Genomic DNA, 25330 nt, shown 5'->3' with positions numbered 1-25330 from the left:
AGAAGCAGCATTTCCTGTTGGCAGTCGAGAGGAAGTGCTGCCATTGAGAGAAAATGCCAGCTGACTATTAAACATATTTATTAAAGTTTAACAACTGCCTATTATATATTTAACCATCAATGAATACATTGAGTTTTACTAAATTGGCTATTAAGGAAAGAGACTATCCCAATAAATCTAACTTGTTAGATTTAACAAGGCAGTAAATGTTTTAAATAATATTTGATTATGAAGAGGCTCACTGTATCACATGCAAAATTAAGTCTAAGGGATTTGAAGTATTTATATGAAGAATTGACAACAACCCAAAGATGTGATATCTGCTGTGTAGTGTAGTAAAGCTCCATTTGCTCAATAGTGTTATTTTTATGGACATAGGGTGACTTTCTGATTCAATCTGAATGCTCTGCATGGCTGGGAACATGAGTTTATCATGCTAATATACTAGCCTTTATTGGCCATTATGGGACTTAGCACTGGGTAAAGGGAAAGTGCATGTAAAAGCCCTGAAGAGGAACATTCCAGTGCTACAAAGGAAAAAATATTAGCATTTGCAGACTAAACGTGAAGACTCTTTGCAGATGCTCAAGAAGGGTGGGTAAGGGAAAAGAGGTTGTCTGAGTAATTAGTCTCTCTGGGGCTGCTGTGTGTCATCCGCAACTGCCTGGCCCTTTAACATCGTTAAAGGCCATCCCATGAGAAACAAACATCCCCATCCACTGAAGGGCCATAATCCCAGAACCCTTGAAAATTTGGTTAGCTGAAAAGGTTTCCTGAACTTCCTGAAGCAGGGACGCAGCTGGCAGCTCCTTCGCTGCCTCTGCTTCCTTTCTACATGCCCTGACCAAGCAATCCTTTATCATCCCTTTCTGGCCTCGCCTATGAGCCAGCCAGAGAAGCTGACGTTTGAGGAAGCATGGAAGTTCTTGTAGCCGTTGTTGACCTAAGCAGATGATGTTTTTTTATGCCGAAGTGTTTCCATCAGCTCATTGACATCCGTTCTTATCAAGTTGTTGAGTTTCATTTCTTTCTTTGCTCCTAATTGGTGTTTACTTTTTGGATGGGGCTTTGCATGCCACACTCAGTTCTAGAGGGACTGGCAATGGCAAACAATCGCGTGCATACACTTTGGGAAAACAGTAGCAAGAAAAAGCAGTAAGTAGAGTTTGCAATAGAAGACAACAGGCTGGCAATGACCCGTAGAATATTTCTCAAAATATATGTTTTACCTTTATTTTTCCACTTTTTTTCCCAAAGAAATGACTGCCTCACCTTTCTTAAGACAGCAGATTAGAGACTGGTCTGCATTCTGACAGTAGGATGCTTGTTCCTTAAGTATTTGTGAGGGTGGGGGGATGGAGGTTGGACCCCTAATCTTTCCTTGCTGAAGCAGTCATGATCAGCCATTTGTAAAGTCAGTTCAGAAGTCAATGTACATAAATATATGAGAAGATAAGGTCACACTGGATGGGGCTTTGAGCAACCTGGTCTAGTGGAAGGTGTCCCTGCCCATAGCAAGGTGTTTGAACTGGATGATCTTTAAGGTCCCTTCCAACCCAAACCATTCTGTGATTCTGTGAAGACATTTTTGGCCAACATCTCTCTCTTACTGATCTGGATAATGAAAACACTGGTTAGATCTTTAACCCTTGACCATCAGAACTTGATGGACTCCTGATGTTTTGAACCCACACTTTTCTCCGTGGTACTGACAGCTGTGTGCCATCAGAGGAATTCTTTGGCACTTAGTTTAGCTGCCTCAGAGTAATGGTGGAACTGATAGAGCAGATATTTGTAGTTCTCCTTGTAGTTCAAAGGAATCTGTATAATTCAAACATCAGACTTGGGCTGCTGAAAAATGCCCTGCAGCTATGGTTTTGGATTACTACAAGCGAGGCACAGTTGTGGTTTAATGATAGGAAACTTTAAATATTTAAGATCTCTGTGTGCATGTTTTTTACATGATATAACAGGAGAACCCAACTATGGCTTGCCATCCTCTGCTATAGAGAGCACAGTGTATTCCACGTTTCAGTTTTCCTCGTGTATGCAGCAATGCACAACCATGGCTGCTGCTGCTGTTCCTGGGAATGTCTCCAGGACCCCTGAGAGAGGTGGGAAAGGGAGGAGGCTCCCTCTTTGAGGTGTTATTAAGGGCCCATACATCCTCAGAAGCAGTGTGCTCCTGGCTGTTTCCTATCAGGGGAGATGAGGGTTTTGCCATCAATTAAAATACGTGCCAGATAGGGTCAATACTCTCTACTATTTAAAATGTCATAGTTTAACATGAATAAGGTTTTTCTACTGTGTGTTCAGCATTAGAATGCACTTCCCTTGTAAAACCAGATGGAGACAGGTTGATTTACACCAGCTGACAATTTGACTGTGGGTATTTACTGTGTTGACATATAACCGCCTCTCTGATCCTGTGCTGCTTTGTTTCCTTCTATGCAGTTGTTTGAGTTGTTTGCAGATGCCATCATTGGTCACTTGAATCTCTTTTTGGCTTGGTAAGTGATTGCGAAAAGGAAAGGGAAAGGAAGAAATAAAAGAAGAAAAGAAGAAAGGAAGAGAAAAAAAAGAAAAGCAACAACAACCCAGGGAGATTTGGCTTGAGTGAATTTAAATGTAGGAATGATCTGGAGGTTACTGAAAGGTTGGGAGCTTATGGGAGCTGAATGTTAGGGGTTACAATCAATTTTTCGGTGGACTGATCATAATTATTCATACTTCTGGTGGAGGAGAGAATAAATGGGTGCAGATAGCACTAAATTAGTTCTAGAGAGTGTCCATGACAAAGCCAGAGCCTGTATGTTATTTATGTCTTGATTGTCTGTCCTTGTGATTATTGCAAGAAGTAGGAAATGTCAATTTTGCTCTTTTGCCTGTTGTAACAGAGCAGAATATGGGAAGCGTGTTTGTCTGTGGACAAAAGGTTTCTTTTCTAGGGCTTTCACTGCAAGATTTTTCATAAGCACTAATATACCATGAGGGAAAAAAAAGTCAATATGACTGATCTGGATTTAATCCACTGAGTAAGTGGATTTCCAGGCTGTGGTCTCTGCGTACATGGCAGGCAGTGTGCAACATGTCTTTTAGACCTTATTTTCTCTTTTTTCTTTTATTTTCAGGTGGAGGTTTAGTAAAAAAGTGAAGAGGTACCTGTGGCAGATTTTGAGGGCTGACATGGACCATTTCTTTAATGCATTTATTAAAAAGCCAGTTTGGATCTGTGTTAAGCAGAACTGTTTTCCTTCACATGCAGTTTATAAACAGAAAGAAAAAGAGGATTCAACACACAGCAAGTAGCAAAGGATAAAATTTAGATGTAACTGAACACAGATGAAGAGCCTTTCAGGAATCTGGCAGAAGTTTGCATTGTATATTGGGTGGGTTTTTGTGTTTTGAGGGGGTTTGGTTTTGGTTTGGTATACGGAACTCCAGGAATTCAAGAATATGGGTAAACAAATATTTGCAAGACATATTCTTAGAAGTCAGTGTATATAACAGTGTCTTATAATTTTCATGATTGTGTACAGCCCCTGCTGCTACAAAAATAACAGTAACTGTGGATCAGCCCATGAGCTGGAGTCACCAGAAGTTCAGAATAGTTGAGGCTTGCACACTTTAGTGGTTAGCATTGATCTGTTTGGTGCAATGAATGTGCTACTGATTTACAAGAAATTGCAAACCAGAATAGACCGAATGTTGAAGGAACGGGATCTTGAGGCAATGAGCACTGTGCAGTTTGTCTGTGTGCTACGGCTTCTCATTCTTAGAAACAGAACCAAAGCGCAGATCACTGAGTAGGATGAAAGGTCTTGTTCACCTGGTGTTTTGTCTGCAGCAACAAGTGAGCAGACTACAAGAAGGATAAAGGACTCAACATACTCTGCCAGTGCACAAAAACCTCATGAACTTCCTGAGCCAGACATGTCTTCATCAGCTACATCATGCAATATAATAATGTTAGGCAATTACTATATCAATTAGACGTGTGTGTGCGTGTGTAAACATAGTTCTCACAAGTTACTTGCCAATTTCAATAAGACAAAAGACTACACTAACACCATACACCAATGCTATGTGCTATTTTTTCTCTCATTTTCACATATATATGTGCTGGATGCCAAATTTTCTCCTAGGGACAGCAATACAGATATCTCAATGTGAGCATTAGAGTATGAGAAACAGCACAGTTTGTCTAAAGAACAATACATAAGAATTTATTGATGCTTTGCAACTGAGATGGTTAGAAATATGTATGTGTACTCCTTGAGGGAAAGAAGTGCCTCAAAAGTTTTATCAATACTGAAAACATGTTATGAGATTGATGCTGATCTTTGTAGGTAAATCTGTGCAGATAATAGGAGCATGGTAAGTGCGGCTCATAATCAGTTATTTGATTATAGATTAAAAACTCTTTAATGGAAAAGATGCAGAATGGAGACATAGGGAATTAAAGTCAATGCAATGGCAAACTTTGGGTACATACTCCTGTTGGTAAACAACTTTATATGTAATCAGCCTTGCTTGCTGCAGCAGAATGCCTGCTGATGAAAGAGGAGCTAATTGATTTACTCCACGGATGACTTTTTGACATTACTTACTGTTGTGCTTGGAAGTCGTAAAACAGCAGCTGGCCTGGGATGAAATATGGCATTAACCTTAGCAGAAAAATTGCACTAGTGAGAATGCTTTGTTATTAATTACTGATTACAAATGATAGGAGTCTGTTTTAGATGCTGGGGAAATGACTTAGGGAGGGAGGGTTTCAGGTACAGGGTGCTTCATAGATCATTTGTTGTGATATGATGGATGACTTTTTAAGTCAAGAGGAATTAATCAGACAAGTATGTACTGACTACCAGCACTGAAGGCCAGAATTATCCCCAGGACATGCTCATTCAAGCTACTGCAATGCACTGGGATGAATTTTTGGACACCTGTGTTTAGTAAGACTTGTTACCTGTATGAAATGAACAAATACAGTCATCACTCAAAATAGCTCAGATTTCCCTGATAGAAAAAGAAGCAGCAGAGGCACCTCTAATTTCTCCAGCCCTTGACTCATATTTTATTATTTTGAGAGCATATGAGTTTAGATATACTTTCTGGAGGCATAAAAGTCTAAGAAGAATGATTTAATAATACAAGAGATGTGGCCAAAACCAAAAGGTTTCATGTGTTGGAGGGGAAAGAGGATTACACAGCTTTCAAAATGGGTAACTGTATGCAATGTGTGAGCTCCCTGTTAGACAAGCACTTGGGCAGCTCTGTGGAGAGAAGACCTGGCCTTCAGACCTCTGACCTGGTGCCATTCAGTGGCTTTTTGTGTTTAGTTGTCTCTAAATTGGGCCTCTGATGACCAGAATCATGGTGTTTAAGTCAAATGTTTGCTCTGAACTGAGTAATGCTCAAATGGGGCACCTACCTCTTTCTCTGCATAAAGTTCCTTTTTTTCCCTCTCTTCACATGGAAGTTATATACCAGTAAACCTGGACAATCATACCTCAAAATGCAGAAGGATGTGTTGGCTTGGATGATTAGGAAGCAGAAGACAGTGGGAGAATATCAGTCTTGTAAATAAGTGTAATGAGCACAGATTTCTGCCACTGGCTCCTGGGGAGGCAGAATGCATCCTTCCTGTCTGTGCTTCAGCAGGCACTCCAGCATCCCTGGCTAAGTAGCTGTAACCCAGTATTCTTAGCCTAGACCTTGTAATCTGTAGCCTCACTTGCTTATTTCTGGTGCAAGTAGGTTTTGGGCAGCTTTCTTCATTGTGTGAAGGGTAGCAACTGTGTGTATTTAAACATCTGCCTTTTTATGGTTTTGGGTTTCCCCTGTGTCCCTGTGTTGTTTTTTTTTTTCCTGTTATCAAATATGTTTCTTAACCCTGTGCAGCAGAATTGTAGCCCACTTGCAACAAGGCCAGATGATGTCTTCAAATCCAGAGAGCCCAGCTGCAACCTCTCTCTCCTTGAGGGACTGTAATATATCCAAATAGACATAATTATGAAAATGAGAGAATACAGACATAAAATCTGTCTACTGGTACTTGTAATTCTCATTTACTATCTAGCTTTAATATCAAGGAGGGACAGAGAAAGTTCTTAAGTTTGTAATTATTTTAAATGGATTAGATCCCCCAGTCCTGTTTTACAGACTTAATTGTATCTGATGTAGCACCACAAGTCCTACAAACTGACCTGTAATAGTCATTGATATTGTATGTAGTACTGATATGTACAGTTCATTCACTTTTTAGCTCCAATATAAATGAACCTCAGTAAAGTAACCAGCTGCACCTTGCCACAGCTTCTTTCAGTAAAAGTGCAATAATCTGTGTGTCCATCTATGCAGAGACATTCAGGAATGTTTCTTTGTAATTAACACAGACAAAGCAGGATTGAAATATGGCCTGTTAAAAGACATGGCTGTGGAAGCCAGCATGCCTTCTGGGACTAGTGTGCTAAGGAAGTTCATGATACCATTGGAATGCAGCCTGTAGAATTTTTCTATAAGCGTGTAGATAATTAAATCAAGCACAGATTATTTAAGGACAAGTTTTCTTGTTGCTGAAGTTTGTGGGGAGGTGTAAGGCGGGTCAAACTAGGTGCTGCAGTCTAATCCATACCGCTCGCTCAGCACACTGCTTCTCCTGTGGTGCTGCACCTCATGGTTATGGACAGGGCTGAGCAAAAACACCGGCTGGAAAATACAGTTAGGGGTATATTTGGGGGTGGTTGAAACTAGCTGTGAATTTAGGCTGAATTCTTCTGGTAGTAGTCGCTGAGAAACACTTGGGTTGACTTGGGGTTAATTTCAGAGGTGTATCGTGGGGTAACGGTGGACCTCTGACTTGAAGTGCTTTGAATTGTGCATCCCACTCTTGGCAGTAGGGTGCTCAAATCATATGCATGGGTGATAGAGTGCTATGAGTGACTCCAGTATCTCCTGTCGATGCTGTCTTGCATTTCAAAACTAAATAAGCAGCAGAATTTCAGGCTAACAGTCTTTTCATTTAGCCTTTTCTCATGATGATTTGAGGCTGCATTAGAGTAAGAGCCATGGCCATTTTAAGATATGTTCTGGCCTGTTGGTCTAGTAAAAAAAGAGAAAATTGTGCCTTCTTCTGTCAACCTAATTTGTCTGATACTGTCAGAAACTCATGATGGCAGTAATTAACAGTTCACTGAATCCAAAGTATGAACTGGAGGGGCCCAGGCTATCCCTGTCAATAGTCAGGGCACTCTCCCAGAACCAGAGAACTGGGAGCTGAATCCCTGCAAGTAGAGGGCTTGTGCTCCACACATAGGAAACATCCTAATTGCTGGTTATTTGAGTTGTTCTCATGTTTGCTTGTTTAATCATCAAGCTGAAAGATTGGTTGTTTCAGTAATCATCGCCTGGGCCAGCCACACTTAAACTGCTTTTACTGCTAAGAACTCACTAGTTCTCAGACCTTGCTTCTTACTCATATGGAATAAGTGTGGAAAGAAAAGGACGAAAAAGTATTTCTACAAGTTAATAGCTCTATAGCATTTGAAGAGAGCAAACCTAGTGTTTATAGTGCGTATGCCTTTTTTTTCTTCTATAAAAATAACATCGTAGCGATCGGACTCAGGCCACTCAAGTAAATCTCTGTTGCTCAACCAATCTGTAGCCGTTGTATATCCTGGTGTGGATGTAGTCTAATTTTTGAACCATCCCTACATTCATGAGTCAATGGCAAGATGTGGGGGAGAGGAGGGGAAATGAAACCAACATTTTATTTCCTTCACACTAACGCTATTGCGTAGCTGTATGGGAGGGGTGAGTGGCTTTGTATTCCAGGTTTTCCAGCATGCTGTCAGTGTAGATGTTTCTGTCCATTCATAACCTTGGGAGAAAAGTGAAACCTCATCTCTTGAGAACTGATGACAAATCTCCCAAGTCTAGGGACCAAACTTGTAGTTAAAATATCCGATCCAGAAGATCAGAAGGGAGCTGTGATTGCAACCATTGTTTTACCTGCCTTTTCACCATTTCCACATTCTATTGCGGTAGAAAATACTGAAGAGTGTAAGTCAAGTTTGATGCTAAAAAAACTCACACCCCATCCCCCCCCCCCCCCAGTAGTGACATATTAACTATAGCCAAACCAAAGAGGGTTGGCAAATACAGAATGCACTGAAGTTTAAATATATTTCTGGTGCCTGGAAAACCCAGGAAGGAGTATTCCTTTCTTTCCGATTTTAAATCACATCTGAACAGTATTCTGAATGTGGTTCCAGCATAGGGTTAAAAGCAAAATGTTACCTCCAAGCTTTGGAAGAACATTAAAAAATTCACAATATTCCTGCAGTCAGATTGCTTGGCTGCACTGCAAATTAGCAAACCTCTGTAGCTATCAAACTGATGCCCTAATATAAATCTTTTATGCCTGTAAACGTGGGCTGTGTCTTAGATCATTTCAGACAAGCAGCTGGGGATTAGTAAAAGGAAGTGAATATTAATTCAATTAGAGGACAGAAGATGAACGTGCAAGCTGGTGCCGGGGAATTGACATCAGGAGCCGAAGTAACAAAGACATCTCTAGCTGGGAGAAGACAGTTTCATCTATTCAAGTCAGACTTGGCTTTTGCCTTGCATATATTTTACTTATGAAATGGTAGTTGAAGGAGTTGTATTTACATAGCAATATAGTTAATGTCATATTTTATGAACTAAGCCTTGATGTCAATAGATGGATGGAGAGCTGCAGAGCAGATGCACAGTGGTAGCTTTCAGTTCATTTTGATATGTTAAATATCTGTAGTAATCTCAGCTGAAAAAGAAAATAAATGTTTCATTGAGCTGGTAAGGAGAAGCTGAAATTGTTGGTACTTCTCCAAAGCGTAATGTCTTACTTAATGTAAATTGAATGAAGGTTCCTGTGGTGAAGATGAGATGCAATACTAGGTACTTCCACAATTGCTGCTTTCTTTCTGTAAGAGATTGTTGTGCCAGTGACATCACTCTATAAGGTAATAGCCAAGAATGACTATTCTGAGCAATTTGTGTAGGCACAGCAGAGGCTTTCCCTTCTTTCTTTTCTTTTTTTTCCATAGCTTTGGACCTACAAAAACCTTTGTATGGTCTTTCGTACATTTAAATGCTACATATTTACAGCCTGGAAACAAATGCTTCCACCCTGTGCTTCCCAGGCAAGGGCACACTGGTACTAAGTGGGCAAGTCCCGTATCTGTAGGCTTCTCCCAGCCCCGCTGCACATGCTTCCACTCACGCATGGTTTTCTGCTAACCTGAGTGGGCCTCCATCTGAAGAACAATGGCGCCTTGTTCAGCCATGCATCAGGCAGAGAGCTGAGCAAGGCACCCTTGCATTTCTGCGCAGTTGCTAGCCCAAGCAGGGCTTGGTTTCCAGCAAGGGCTTAGGGTACCACCAGAAACTAATGCAGTGTGCATGTACAAATATATGGTTGTGTATGCTTGGGAGTAAGTTTTACCCCATAGAAAGCTTTGCAATGACAGTAAGGTGGTGGAGTGTGATGCACATAGCTGAGTCATGTCCAGCTCCCAGGTAGCCTCACAGGGCTTGGTTATGTAGTATGCAGGGTGTCTAGCTGTAGGGATAGGTGTGATCCTGCTGCTTTCTCTGCAGCTGTTTTTATCTTCTTTACTTCATGTAAACTTGAGTTAATAAACTGTTGCTGAATTTGCAGCTGTGTGCAGGGGGGTAAGGTTGTCTCCTTGCCAAGATCTAATTCTCTGTTCTTGCCCTTCTTCCTCCTCATCTCCTCCAGCCCTGAAGTCTCCTTCTCAGCTTGATGTCTTCAGCTCTTTTCAAATTCCTTCTCTCATTCCTCCTTTTATCTTACAAAAACAAGAATATTTTTACATGAGTTACTGTGCAGGTTTATGGTCACAGCTTTATCAGAAAGTGATGGAGGCAGATAGTGAGAGAACAGGGGTGGGATGGCAAAGCAGATAGAGTGGAGAGACTTGTTCCTCTGAAAATAATACTCTCATTTATGTTTGGTTTTAGTTGACTAGTGCAAAAACAGTCAAGCAAAAGAAAAGTTTTATCTGTCTGTTGGAAAAGAGAGCTCAGTGGCCTCTTTTGAGTTTATGAAAAGCAGCATTGCTTCTACTGGGAATGTAGAAAAAAAGATCTTTTGTGTGAAGAAGGCAAGGACAGGCAGGCCAGGTCTTGTGTTTATTACAAATTAAGGGAGCTAGGAAACAGGGAGATAGATGGTGTCACTTCCAACAACCTCTAAAGAAGTCATGGGATGTACTGACATGTAAAGCATCAAAGGGCTTTGTGACAAATTGCTCCATGCATCCTGCTTATGATCCACACATTACACGGCTGCTGATACGTAGCTGATTGATTGGTGGACTTTTCAAGTATCACCTTTATGCCTTGCACAGAGTTATCATGGCCTTGTTCTCTTTGACAGACCCACTTCAGTTTTCACTTGGACTGTTAAGTGAGTTACTGTATAAAATATTGACACTGAAGGAAGAAAACTGCTTTTTTACTCAAGTGTAAATGATCTTGAAACAAAATACATGGGATAAAAGAATGTTTTCTTAGAGAGGTTTAATGAATAACTGATTTCTGCTTCTCATGACATTATAAGCGTAATTAAATCGGTAGCTAAAGAAGTAAGTCAGAAGGTATCATCTGCTAAGACACTGACTCTCTCTATCTGGCCATTGGCAAAGTATTACCATCTGTTATTAAAGGTTGTCCTGCAGTCCTGTGGGTTCAAGATCTGTCTTGTCACTAACAGCCCAGTCTTGTGTAAGTACCAATATGATAAAAATCCATGTATACAATCAGTTATATGCATCTAAAAATAACCTAAATAAGCTTTCTCCCTTCCCTGTCAAACCTGCTTCTGCCTTTGGAAGCTGTACATTGAAACTATTCTTGCTTTGTACAGCTCAGCTTTGCACAGCGTATGTTGGTATTGGCATGTGTTTCCAGTGGATCTATTACAGAGCTAATGGTGGTCACTCACCAAGACCTTGAAGATGGTTGCTGTTGTGATTCCTGTTGCTCCATTAAGAAGTATGTTGAAAAATCAGAGAGGCCTGGGGAATAAGAATAGGGGATAGGAAACCACTCTGGACACAGCTGGGCTTGGCCAGAGAGTATATCTTTAGAAAACATAGGGTACTGTTGTTTCTTCACATGGGTTCTGTGTTGGAGAAATAGGGCATGGGGGCAATTGCAGAGGCCACGCAGAGATAAAACTGAAGGGGAGACCTCAACCTGCAGTAACTGTAGTAAACTGCTCATTTAGAAATCACTTACAAATTTGTTACAATTAACAGCTACTGTAGCTTTAGTTTGCAAAGTTAATTCTGACAAGCAGCTTCTGACTTTCCTTGAAGTAACATCTCTTGGACACTGCATGGGACTCTTAGAATAACACACTCCCTTGTGTGTCCTCATGCAAAGCTGCACGTCTGCATGGAGTAGGAAATCGAAACACTGTAGTGCTTGGTAGGTTAGTGTGAAGTTGATGAAAGTCTCTGATGTCTTTTGAAAGTCAACAGAGAGCTTTTTGTGGGCTCTTGCAGATGTTGGTGCAGTCTCTTGTAGCATGTGTAAGAGGAGTCTCTTCCAGTGGCTACTGAAGTCAGCAGAAAGACTTCCCCATTGCTTACTTCACCCTGGGGTCAGTCCCTTAGTTGCACAGGCTTAAGGAAATGCTCCATTCATATTGTTAGCAGCTCTGACCGTGTTATAAATACTACGTGGAGCAACTGGTCCCGGAGAACTTATGTCTGTCCAGTGATACTCAGCCATGAATACTGTAGTCTGTGTCTCTGACTGTGGGAACATTAATGCTTTTGTTGGATCACCATAATGGTAATACAATAATCATCACCACATCAAAGTTGTAGTATTGGTGAACTGGCAAAGCACAGGTCTTGCATCCCACTTTGCTGCAGCTATGTTCAACCAATGCCATTGTCTCAGCTAGTTTGCACAGTGAGCACACCCTACATTTTAATAGTGGTTTTACCATTAGTATTTTTTGTCATCGGATCATTATGTCTCCAATTCTACACTTGTAAAATGAGTTATGGCTGTTTATCTATTTCTCAGGGGCATATTGGTGGCATAATTATTGTCTGCATATTGTTTTGATTGTAGAAAATGACAAGTAAAATTACCAGTTACAAGTTAAATTGTGCATCTACCAAAACTACACAGCTGCCATGAGATGTATCTCTTAAATTCCTCACTTACTTGAAGGCAAGCCAAGTATTTGCTCCTAACTACAATTAATTTAAATCAAGATGCACCCGTTTGTTTTTCTGGCATATAACATTGTCACTGCACCATCTACCAATACATTCTGAATTTGAAATGTTCATTCATCAGGGGCTGTAATGATAGGACAAGGAGTGATGGGTTAAAACTTAAATGGGAGATTTAGATTAGATGTAAGGAAGAAATCTTTACTGTAAGAGTGGTGAGGCACTGGAACAAGTTGGCCCAAGGAAGTTGTAACTGCTCCATCCCTGGCAGTGTTGGGATCTAGGTCCAAAGGCCAGATTGGAAGGTGCTTTAAGCAACCTGGTGTAGTGGAAGGTAACCCTGCCCATGGCAGGGGTGTTGTAACTAGATTATCTTAAGGCCCTTTCTAACCATAACCATTCTATGATCTAAATGACATCAGGAAGAGCCAATGATTGTGTGGAGGCCTTTATATACCAAGAACCAACTGCTTTCTTGTTCACAAATATGAACATGCATATGTTCATACTCCAGCTGCTGCTGAAATCTGTGAATTAGGGATGTCCTCAGTCCTGCCAACAGGTTTTTTATCAGTTTTGAAAAGTGACGTTTTTGTACATCTAAGGCTTTATTATGCATACAAAATATATATTAGTAAACCTGAATTTTGATTGCATACTAGGTGTTTGCATGACTGGCTATGGCTGTCTTTCTGTACTCCAGCTGCTGAGCTTTGAGCTGAAACAAGTAATTCTCAATGGAAAGAGTAATTGTTTCAGCTCAGAATTAAGTGGCTAATCATTAGGAATTCAATTGGCATGAACTGCACATTAATCATGATACACTAATGTGTCATTGATGTGGACATAGTCTGTGCTTCACTAATTCGCTAATTAATATATGTGGGTTTTCTTGGAAAGGGTTAATGTGTGCTCTGTTGTTAAGCAGAATAAGGAGTGTCACACCAGGGAGTCAAGGGGTTTTAGAGAAACTGTCCTGCTGTTCAGAGCCCTTGTTACTGAGGGCTGAAGCCCTTAATAAGGTACATTTTTACTGAAATCTGGTGCTAAAGTTGACACTAAAGATGTAGCAGGAACCAAGTGGTGTACGTGCTCAAAATGTCCCTTATGCCATGACAAGGGAGTCCGAACTTGTACCAGGACAGCAGCTGGGTTGCATGGAGCTGGGACATCTTAAGCAGGGGACAGACACTTGTGCTTGAGGTAGATCTGTTCCACTGTGGAGGGGGAGACATTGCCACCTGCCTGACTGCTTTCACCAGCAACCTCAGCCACCAGAGGCATGGACCAGCTGTAGTCTACATCCCAATGGGCTGCAGCGGACCTCAGCATCACAGTCCTGATGCTAAGGAGGCAGAGTCCTGCACCTGGGGCTGTCTCTGCATGTTCTTGCTATCGTCTGTGTTACCCTGAAATGCTTTTGATCTCTGTTCTGAAACTACTGAAAATATGATACTATAATGTAATGAATGATGATGAATATTAAACTGAATAGCATCTGGCTTCTTCTAAATAAGTTCATATAAAATTTCCCTGAATTGTGGAAAATTCCCTACTTGCTAACCAGCAGTTACTGCATGTCGCTGAAACAAAATTATTCATTGTATTCGTTTGCTTTGCAGCCATGCAAACTCCCATGTTGAGAATTAAAAAGTCTCCTATGTTTAATGCCTGAGGGCACAAATGTATCCTGTTTAAATATCATTCTTCAATTATCCTTTGAATCACCTGCCTTCCAACTCTTCCCAGACTCCGTAAAATACCCTTCTGACTACCTATCAAAAAAAATTGTACATCTGTTCTTCAGTTCATTTCCCTAAACCGTAATCAAGCACTGTCTGTGTAATAAAAATGAAACGAAATGTCTAGCTGCAACAGCATTCTTCACTTTTGTTGTTGAAAAATGCATTAACACCCCCTTATCAAATACATCCATTTAACAAATCATTCAATTCCCTTCCATCTTCAGCTTTTTAAAATAATAATAATAATAGAAAAGTAAAAGGCACAGAGAGCCGTTTTTTCCTGATCATAAAAGCCAAGCTTGATTTGTTTCTCATGCTGTAATTTCATGAAAGCTAAAACTGGATTATGGCAAATAGCCTGATATTCTCTCTCTTGTTTAAACATATCTAAAAGGTTATAGGCCCTTTCTGTATCAAGTCTAAGTTGCCATTTATTTTAAAGCAGTATAGCACAGGCTGTTAGTGGAAATTATATTTAGGCGTAGGATAAAAGCTCATGTGTCTTGGATTGATGTCGATTTCCAGCCTGGCTTTGGCAATTAGAAGAGTGAGTGATTCATTCAGGTTGCTGGTGGTTAAGTCTTGGGGACAAGCACTCAAGCACTTTCAAAACTGCTTTTTTTTCCCTATGCCTATTTAGAGGAAAAGAAATGGAAGGAGCATGTTGACTGCTCAACTGCGATGCTGGGTGGTTTTTCCATTTGTTGTAGGGACTTTAAGAAGTTCCTTGAGTTGATAAAGGGATGCAGACCAGGTCTCTCAGTCTGCCAAATCCAAACAGTTTCGTTCTGAACACTAGGTTCAGGGCAGTGCAGGGTTGGCCTGAAGCAGCCACAGCCAAGTAGGTGGCTCCTTGTGGGTCCTTGCAAGGCAGCAATGATATCTAGACATGCATCTGAGCAAGATTTACTTTCAGGCAGATTCCAGCTACATCTGAACGGTGATCTGAAACAGTGCTCTGTGGTCCAGCTCTCTAAGGTATGAAGAAAGATGGTGACCACCTAACTTGCCCAGTAGCAAAAACAGGGTGCCCAGTGCTCTGTTCCGATACTGGGTGAGTTAATGCTCAGGAGCTGCTGGTGTTCTGCACCAAAGGGAGCTGAACAGACCAAATGGACCAAAGGATCTCCTTCAGTGTGGCTCAGAGCAATTAAAAAAGCTGTGTACAATGCCCTGGGCTCTTTTTAGCTCAGGAAGAGGGGCAAAATGTTTTGGTTTTAAGAACTGCAATTAGAGATAGTAGCTTGGTGGTGGTTTTCCCTAAAGACAGAGCTCTATGGATTTTCTGAGGTTCCCAAGTGCCTACAATGTGGGCACTTTGAAAATCTCACTTAGGGACTCCAGAAAGCAGTTAAATCACCAGTGATAGTTGTGGTGTTATTGAAATATCAATATCAAAATTGATACCCCAGCAATATCAAAAGCTAGACCTGGGGTTTAGAGCAATCAGCATCTTCCAGGGTATAAAAGGCCCATCAGCAGCAGAGCTGTTGTGTGCTAGCCCGTGAGATGGTTCTTCACATCAGGGCAGAAGCGAACCACTTGGCTCCTGCTCAGTCATAGCGTCTATACTTTCAATACAGTGAGCACAGTTGTATGTGTGTGTTCAAGGCATTATTGTCTTTATGCAGTTTTTGGATCTAGTAGTTATCAGCATCGGGGTGTTCTTACAAGTGGTGAAATCCTGAGGAAAACTCAAGGACTTACTCTGCTTCCCCCGGCACACAGATAGCACACAGTGTGCAATGCTAGGATTTCCAAGCTGTTTTGTTTAATCTTGGAACATCACATGTTTACTTATTTGTCTGTTAAAATAGTAATAGTAATAATAATAAAAGCACACAGAAAGACAACAATTGTGGGAAAAATAATACTGTGAGGGAGTAATAGGGGGTTTTGGGCCACTACCTTCTGGCAAAATTTAAAATCAGTGATTATTTTGTAGCTAAGGAAAATAAAACCATAGCAGAAAAAGAAAAAAATCCTACTGATATGCCCTTTAGAAGAGAGCTACTGTCAGTAATTCTTGCTCTGTGCATGAAGTTTTAATGTGTAGACAGGCACTTTGTGCATAGCAGGGTGTCTGTGGACTCATCAGTGAGAGCTAATAAATGCCTGTCATACGGAGAATGTGTTACAGAAAGAGCCAAGATAAGTGAATCATTTAGGCATCATTAGTCATTTTTCATTAGTATTTGTAACTGTAGTATTATCCACTATGCATTAGGTAGGATAGAGGGGATAACGCCCGTGTTGTGCTTTAGCCTGAAAACTAAGGTTTCTTCCAGAGTGTGTGGTGATGGTGGGGATAAGGATGAATGTTTCAGCTGTGATCTCACTAGTGTTCTGGTCTATTATTTAAGGCTCTAGAAACCCAGATGGGAAGGAAATAATTTTGTCATATGGTTTGGCATTAACCAGCACTCACCATTTACATTAATGGCAATTGAATGGTAGTAGCTGTGCTGGACATGGAATATCCACAAGCATGTTTAATACTGGGTATTAAAAATAGCATCTAGAAAGGAATTTCCACCATAGCAAATGCATTTTTCCAATCTGACCTGTCCCATTTTGGTATATGCATCTGCTGCTGTGATCTTCTTCAGCTCTAACCTTTGAAGCACAACCAAACTGGAACCAGTGGGGACAGAGGTGAGAGAGTACTGGGAAATGGGCTATGACCCTGCAGGTACCACTGTGGTCTTGAGTCGCTGCTTGGCAAGACTCCCTTTGGTGACATGTCACAGACTAGAGGGCTGGATGTAGGTGGGTTCGTGATGGTCTGTTGGCATGAAAGAGTTAAAAGTTTAAACATATTTTACCTTATGCTGATAAATTTTTCCCCAGAATAATGTTCCCCAGCAAGCTTACACTTTTTCCTTTTAAGTTGTTATTTCTTTATCACTTTCTATTCTAAACTCTTAGATACTGAATTATGTATCCCAAAATAATGGCGTGGTTGGGCATACATGTGAAGATATATCCTTCCCAAGATGCTAAGCAGTAAACAGCTGGAGTAAAAGGTATACGCTTCATTTGTATGATAGAAAAGCTTTTTAGCATGGATTTAGGATTAGTCTCAACTTTGCATCATTCTTGACTTACGTCAATACTGTTCCACTTATAAAACTACTCTCCAGTAACCACAGAGGCTCCAAGGAGAGAGGGAAGAAATTAAAACACAATTTTAGAGGCTCTTACAAATTACTTTACAGGGTTTTTTTTCTTAACTGTAACAATATCAAAAACAAAAGTTTGATGGCTCAGTATCTGTAGAAGCTAGAGGGACATTGTAATTTTCTTTGGAAAAATGAGACATTGCCTTTTAAAGCATCAAAAGCTTCAGTCTCTGCTTTTGATGAGTTTTGAAATATCAGCTCCAAAACATGTAATTGTCTTGGAACTAAAATTTGCACATACTCCAATTCAGGCTAATATTATCCAGTGGGAAATGAATTCAACTGTAGGAGGAAATATATGTAATTTTTCTTTCTTTGTGAAGCAAATCACCCTTGCTACTACTATCTATGTAAAGTGTCCCAAATTATTTTATTATTTATGTTCCAAAAGTAATTTACTCTTATGTGTGGACATGAATTTTTTATTCTGCAAAGGATGCTGAACTGTCAAGATGTGGATTTAACCACAAATCAGATATGTTACAGCTTCTGCTGCTGTTCTCGGGGGGACAGTCACCCGGGCAAAACGAACAGTATCCAGCCATCAGTTCCTTGCACCATTTTCTGTGCTTGCCAAGTAATGCTGTGCTGTGAGGATCAGGACGTGTGTCTGCAGTGATTAGGGCTGCAGTCACCATGTTTGTTTCTATGCACCACTGAATGGCTCCTAAATTTTAATACTGTATCTGGTATAGAAATAACTCTTGTCTTTAGTGCTTGATTTTAGAGTAAGGTTCATGGCGGTGACCCAGACAACCCCAGTCATCTACTGGGATGTCTTATGAGCACTGTGGCCCTGTGGTGCTGAGCAGTGATTAGCTGTAAATCTTTGGGGGAAATAAATTTAAGGGATGCTACCAAGCTGTAGACAATTTGCATACCAGATGAATCTCAGGAAAAGTGATTGGGGCACATAAATATTCCACCTTTCTGGGCTTTGTCTGTATGCTGATTATCTAGCACCAATAGCTTCTTTAATGAGTAAGAATATTTCACTGTTTCACATTCTCCTGGGCTTAATTTTTGTAAGCGAACTGCTGATTCAGTTTTACCCCACAAACTAGCTCAGTTTGGCAATGATTCAAGGCTAAAAATGTGAGCTGTAACTGCTTGATATTTATCAAACAAGCAATTACATGGAACAGTGCATCATTCCTTCGAACAATGTTTAAATTCTTCTAGTTGCGTTTTATCAAGTTATGTCTCCTGGTTTTGCTTTTGTTACTCAGCAGCTCCCAATACTCTGGCTGTAGGCAGCCCGGGATTCATCAGAAACTTCTGGCAGCCCATTGTGATGGCTCTTTGTAATAGGTTTTTCTCCCAGCCTCTGCAGGTTTTGCAGGGTCAGGGTTGGTGAAGAAATGCTAATGTGTTTTTGTTGCTACTGAGCCTATTGATCCTGTAGCTAGATTGAATCATCCAGCTGGGTCTTGATCCGCTTTCTGTGCCCTTTCCCTTCACTCAGCAGCCACTTGGCACCAAGTGTTTTGCTTGAGTATTGCTAGCACAAGGTCCTTTGTATATCACATTCAGGCATCATCTATATATCATCTGTACTTCAGACCTTACTAAGAGAGCTGCAGGGATTTACACTAGAGTTTTGATTTTTGACCTTCAGGCTTGAATAGGCCGCTCTGTCCTCAGAGACCACTTTAGCATCTGTATACCTTAAATTTATAAAGGCTAGCATGTCTTCATTCTGCCCTATCTTCTGGTCGTGCTGATTTTATTTGCTGTATTCATTTAGCCAAGCCTGCCCTCCTCTTAGTTCTGATAAGGTAAGCAGGCTGCTGAGTTAATCAGTGTTTGGATAGGATCATGGTGCTGTGGAGGTGGCATGAGGACCATGTGTTTCCCTCATATGCTCATTTCTGAAGCTGTGGTCCCAAGGCAGAGGTGGAGGTGTGCTTTCTAGGATTGTTGAAAATAGTGCTCCAGGCAGCCAGCCCCGTGGAGAATTTGGAAGCATAACTCTGGCATAAAATAGCTGCTGTATAAAAATGTTAAACACATGGGCCATGGGCTCTCAGTTGATGCTGGGCAGGGCTTCTCAAGTTTTTCCTTGTGAATCTCTGCTTGGGCTCTGAAAATTGGACAAATTTTTATCTCCCCCCTCTCCCCATGTAATAAGAAACAAATGTTCAGCAGCCCAAATAACATCCAAAGGGAGGCTGGTGCACGCAGGCATGGTAGTTTCCAGTTTGGCCTCTTTTTGTCCCTATTGCCAGTGTCTCAGAGGATGAATCCAATAACCTGCTGAACTCCTTGCCTTTAGTATGGCAGCAATTACGAGTCTGAAATACTCTCAACAGGGTTGTTTGATGGTGGAAAAGGAGAAACAGTGTGTAAGCTGGGCTTTTAATTATCAGCACTGATTCTGGAGGTTTGCAAGCAGTAAAATCCTTCAAGAAATTTGGGTGGTGGGGCCTGGGTTCTATTTTTCATCACTTAGCATTGTGTGTGAATAAGCAGATCTGTGGAGCAGCGTGGTGCTGTTTTTGCATTAGTGCTTTTCAAAGCTAAGGCATGTTTCAGAGGAAGGAAATTCTGCTTGTTTTTAGCTTCTGTAAATGCCTCAATGTGGTTTTGTGATTTGGATGGATGTACCATGATCACCACTTGGAAAGTTGATCATTTACTACCAATTTAAGGCTAAACCCTGAATTTGGAGTACGTAATGCTTCTGTCAGTTGAGACACTGTGATCTGATAAACAATGATCCCTGTGGATAGCCGTATAAATTAATATCATGTAGAAAGTCTGTCTTTCATAGATAATTATCTTTTCAATAAAAGCCTTGGAGAACACTGGCAGAATACCATTTCTTCTGTTTGGTTATTTTCCCCAGTATTGCAGTCTTCCTAGCAAACCCAAAATTGAAGTCCTAAAAATTGCATTATACTGTCAACCGCTGTCACAAGAGTGCAATAGTTGTTTTATCATTGACAGCTGTTACTGTAAGTAATGGCTTCTAAGCTATACCCCTAAATTTGAATAGTGTGCAGTAAGTCATATATCCTAAAACAGTTTGAAATGGAACAGAGACGAGATTCCAGCCTGTTAACATGAGACTAGAAAGGGATTAATAAAACCTAAAAAAAGAAGTCCATTATGGCTGCTGCAGCCATAAATAAGCTTTATAGTTATGTCTCGCCACCAAATGTCAAGGAACCTCTGGTACTGCAATGTAGTAATTTTCAGTCTTTTTCCTTCACATTAGAGAGATGGAATTGGATTTGCCAGGTGTTGTTCCTGCTGTCTGCTTCCTGAACTCTCTCTTTTGGCCCCTTTTTTGGATGTGTTGGCTGCTTGTAAGACACCTGGTAATTACTGTTTGTTAAAGAGGCTGGGCTCACATTAACAGGTTAGGAGCCTCGGTGACATATCAATGGCCAATTATATGGGTGGGGTGCACTAAATATTGTGATATAAGGAAGAATTAAGTGAAAACCAACAAAGAAGCTTCTAATTTCTTAGCAACACAGAGCACATTTTAATGTATTCTTCAGTACTTGAAAGGGCTGGGCTCATCACCAAGGTGCTCTTCACCTGTGAAGCTCTCCGTGCTGTATTGAGTGAAGCTTACATATAGTGTTTTAAGATTTTTTTCTTGCACCCTATACCATAATTTTGGGCTCTGCTGCCTTCTGTGTTCCCCTGGCTCTGTGTGGTGCTGCATGCTGAGACCTTCGTTCAGCAGCGTTCTTAGGCAAATGTGGAGCTTCAAGAGTGAACTTGAATAAATTGCCAAATTGAGGCTTGCATGGGGAATGCTGTGTTACTAAATCTACATCCTTTTTATGTAAGGTATTAGCTGCGGTTGCCATCTGCCAATCCTGCTGTGTGGGTGAATACTGAAGAGGCAGTGATTAGGGAAACTGAACTATGTAGTGGTTCTTCTTTAGATTTCTTCGTTATTCATAAATTCATAGTTAATGCCTCTGTAGTTTATAATTCTCTATACTTCTGTACAGCCTCCAATCAGAGGATCTCTAGTGCTGTGTGAACATCAATAAATTAGCATCCTCTCACCTTGCTGTGGGCATTTTTAATCCTGGTGCAATGTCTTGTCCAGCATGCAAGTGTGCTCTTTGCTGGCCTTGGAACACTTGGGTTTTAATTTTTAAGATCATTACACCAGTGTACTTAAAAGCAGCCGTCTAACCTTAAAGTCAAACTCATGAGCTAGTGTATAATTTAGACTTGTTTCTTACTACTTTATGGGTCCATTTAGTAGCCAAATCCAAAGGAATATATATATATTTATGTATTTTATAAACCAAAGATTTGAAGAGCGGAACAGAACTCAAGTTTTAAATAATTGCAAAGCAAAAAAGGAAATTTGAGTTAAATCTTTAATGTACACTCTCTTTACCACTCAGTGTCTAAATTACATCAGTTCGAATCCTCTTTGGGCTGTGTGGTCCAGCAGAGATGATTTATTAGAAGAAACACTCACTTTGCTTTGTCGGATGCTGTTTGAGACTTGCATGGACTCTGCCTGTTGTACTTCCCTGCTTCTCCCCAGTCCAGCTGGCTGAAAGGGTTATGGGAGTGTTTGCTAATTTGCTGCAGGCATTGTTAGCTGGGGATTAGGTTAAGGTGGTGATGAAGGTAGGAGAGGAAAGTCTTCTCTCCTTGCCTGAGGGGGCTTAGAGACACCAACCCGCCAGGGTTGTTGGAGCTTCTGGCTGGTGCAGGCGGGAGCGAACAGTGCTGTTGCTGTGTCTGTGCTTTGGAAGTAAAACCCAGTGACTTTTTGTTCTGTATATTACATGGCGCATTTACCAACAAAACTTGCTGTCAGAGTTATAGTTACAACACTGGCAAAAGTACGAAGGATGTAGTATCAAGTTTGTGACTTAGGGCACTAGTTTTTGGAGTCAAGGCACCTTAGAACTTCTTTCTACTGGAATAGATGTTAACTATTTGTACAAAATTATACTGACCACAGAGACTGAGCAGGCTACAACCACATTGCCTGATAGCTAAGCCATAAGTATGAGTGAGATAGAGAGATAGTACCATGCATTGTCCCACATATTGCTCTCTGCCTTTTGGAGTGAAATGGCAGCTTTCACTTTCATGACTGCTTTGATTTTCTCACACATGACCAGAATGGTTTAGTTGAAAACTTCACATTTTGTACTGAGCAGCAATTTGCATATTCCTACAGATGTGTTTGAACAACTCTGGGTGTTTGTTATGGATGTAGTGTTATAAATAAAGCAAAGGGTGTTTGGAACAAATGTAGCAGAAATGTTTTGTCTAAGAGACTGAAATAAATGAAGTGTTGCTTAGGAGAAAATGAACATATTGCACCGAGTATCCTTAAATTCATAGAAACCTTCATTCTGGGTTTGCCTCTGGTCTCCAGATTCAATCAGTATCCCAGCAGCCTTCCTAATGAAGTTATGTCTTATCTAATAAGCCTTCTAGGCTTATGAGGCAACACCTAAGTTTTAACATAAAGATTTGCAGCTAATAAGGAGAAAACTAACCATTAGAAATCTCTCCAACAAAGTGGGTGAGTTTTCTGTAGCACAGAGCAGACTCACAGTTGGCAGGATTTGAAGTGGTCACAGTATTAAACACCACAAATTGCACTTTGCAAGGGAGGATCAATTTAGTCATTGCTTAGAGAGGGGCTATGATGACAGTTTTGGCTGTCTTAATTTCCATCATCAGCTTTAGAGGTCTTTCACTTCTCCCTCACATTTGATTTTCTTCATCAGCCTTTGCCCAGTGCCCTTTAGTGGGATTGTTTAAATGCTGCTCTAACATGAACCTACGCATGCCTTCATCAAGTAAGGTGTTTCTGATGTCATGTTCATTGAAATCTGTCCCCATTTGCCAGATCTTGATTGCACTCGGTACGCAAGGTGATGTGTTATGTGATTCATTGAATGCCTGATACACCCTAGGCCTTTTCAGGATTAACAAAATAGGCATGAGGAAAAGGTCAGTAATCTTTCTCCTAAATGCCAGTCATTTTCTTATCAGCACGCTTCTGTATAGCTGTTGTGTTTCGGTTTTTTCGCTTTCTTCCTGCTCACCTTTCATAACATAAGAGTTCCAGCAGCAGCTAGATGTAAGTCTGCTGTTTTCACCCTGGATATTAGAGCATCACAGGATCTTTTCTCTCTTCTCTGCTTCTTGTTCCCTCTTTCCTCTTTCTCTCCCTGTCTCTTTCAGTGCAGCTGGGAGCTAAATGCTACTGGGTCAACAGGGTTTTGTGTACAAAGAGATGGAAGGACAGGACGGCTGAGGTCAGAATCTCTTCTGTACTGAAACATGCCTGCTGAAGTTTGCTGCACCCTCTGTCTTGAGACCATGGGGTTTACACAGCGAGAGTCAACTATTGCAATGGTTTGGCACAGAAGACATGACTGCTGTAGGAACTGCACACCCTGGTTTTCTGTCTCCTAACCAGTCCTTTGTGTAAAAGGAAAAAGCATAATAGCTGAAATAAAATGTACTGGTAACCCCTTCAGGGTTCTGAAGGAAAAAGCAATAACATTTGGTGACAAACCTTAATGTAAAATGTGCTGTTCAAGGGAGTCTTCCTTTCAGATCATCAACTTTGCATAAATCTGTTACTAAGAAAAACATGCAGGTGGCATAAAATGACTATTAATAAAAGCTCCAAAGGTAGCGTGTAGATTTTTACAGTAAAAGCAGACAGTGCCTGGAGGGATATAATTATTCTTTTTGTACATATGCATTGGTTTTCTTTAAAATATTAAGTTTATGTTAGAATGGAGACAGAGCTAGTCTTCCCTTTGCATGGGCTTTAGAGTCAGTGCTATGGCCTGACTTTAAAGAGTCAGTGAAGCATTTATGGGAGAGCAGAACCAGACCCCTTGTGTTTTAGGCTTCTAACTAAACTAATAGGTATTTGTCCAGAGATGTGTATTCAAGGCACCGATTCTTCCCGAAATAGAGCATGCTGCTGTAACTGCAATAAGTGTCGGTGACACCTGCAATGTTTAATGTTGTGTTATCTGTCATCAATGCATGGCAGACTGGAATTTTACAGAGGTGGAAACCTGTGACTACAAAGTAAGTTTCTTGTTCCTGTATTTATGTCATGTTCACCCTGTTAATGCCTTTAGCAGTTTGGAGAGCAAGGAGGAGAGACATGGCTACCACACTGGGGAGACACAGGGACTCCTTCCATGCTCCCCTCCTGCTTCCTTCATAGCCTGCCATATTTTACTGCTGGTTCAGGTTGGGGAGGGGGAAAAAAAAGCTGCTTTCTAGAAAAGGATCCAGAAATATGTTTTCAGACTGGGTTTATCTGAAAGGTGGTAATGTTTTTAGTTATTACTCCAGGCATAGCTTTGGAATGGGCAGGTTGCATGAAGGGGACATTGGAGCTGAAGGCTTCTCCCTTGCTTGGGCTGTAGCTAAAGACAGTGAGGCTACTCTTAGTTGGACAGGGACAGAGTAAGTTGGTATTATTTAGGCTTGAAATGTAAAGGGAAGTGTAAGAGAAGTGACAGCTTGAGTTAAAAAAACCCTAGCTTATTAGGCTAGGTTGAATGTATCAGCTCATTATGGCTCTAGTGCTTTACCTGTAACAGCCACAGTTACTGGGTTGCTCCAGCAGACTCCTGGCTCCCCATTTGTCAGGATTATGGACATCCTGCTTGGAAACACCATTGCTGAACATGCTTCCCCCTTTGGCTTATTAGGACCTGCAAAAGCTCCTCCAAATGTAGTCTCAAACTTGTTTGGTCTTGCTGGTGTTTAGGTAACGTACTCCACGGTTAATTTTCCAAATTGGTATTAAAATGAGAAAAATACCAGGATGGTCCTGGGAAAAGGAATCTTTATTTCCTTTTTCCTTCCCGTGTCCTATTAAAAAAAAATAAAAAAGTCATACTTTATAAAGTCAGGACTCCACATTGTGGGGTTCAACTTAGTTTGCCTCTTAATAAACCTCAGAATACGACATACATCTCTAGTCAGCATTTTGCTTGTACAATGTCACTTTTCTCTTTTGCCTCATCCCACTTGAGTTTTTACTCTGTCAACAGCAAGCTTCATCTCTTCTGCACCTGAAGAGAAGATGGAGAAATTAAGACCTCCCAGCTTAGCTTGTATGCTTTAACCCGTCTCCAGCATGATCAAT

At 40.9% G+C, this 25330-nt stretch overlaps 1 protein-coding gene across 2 annotated transcripts in view; it reads left to right on the top strand.

Annotated features, from left to right (window-relative positions):
• CHST11 (carbohydrate sulfotransferase 11) overlaps positions 1 to 25330 on the top strand; it is a 166985-nt gene that overhangs the window by 73865 nt on the left and 67790 nt on the right. The window lies entirely within an intron of this gene.

Source organism: Neopsephotus bourkii, unplaced genomic scaffold (genome assembly GCF_033783945.1).
Source record: "Neopsephotus bourkii isolate Nb327-2 ecotype Australia unplaced genomic scaffold, CSIRO-AGI_Nbou_v1 NB_1589, whole genome shotgun sequence".
Classification (NCBI taxonomy): Eukaryota; Metazoa; Chordata; class Aves; order Psittaciformes; family Psittacidae; genus Neopsephotus; species Neopsephotus bourkii.
This window is presented reverse-complemented; position numbering and strand designations above follow the sequence as displayed.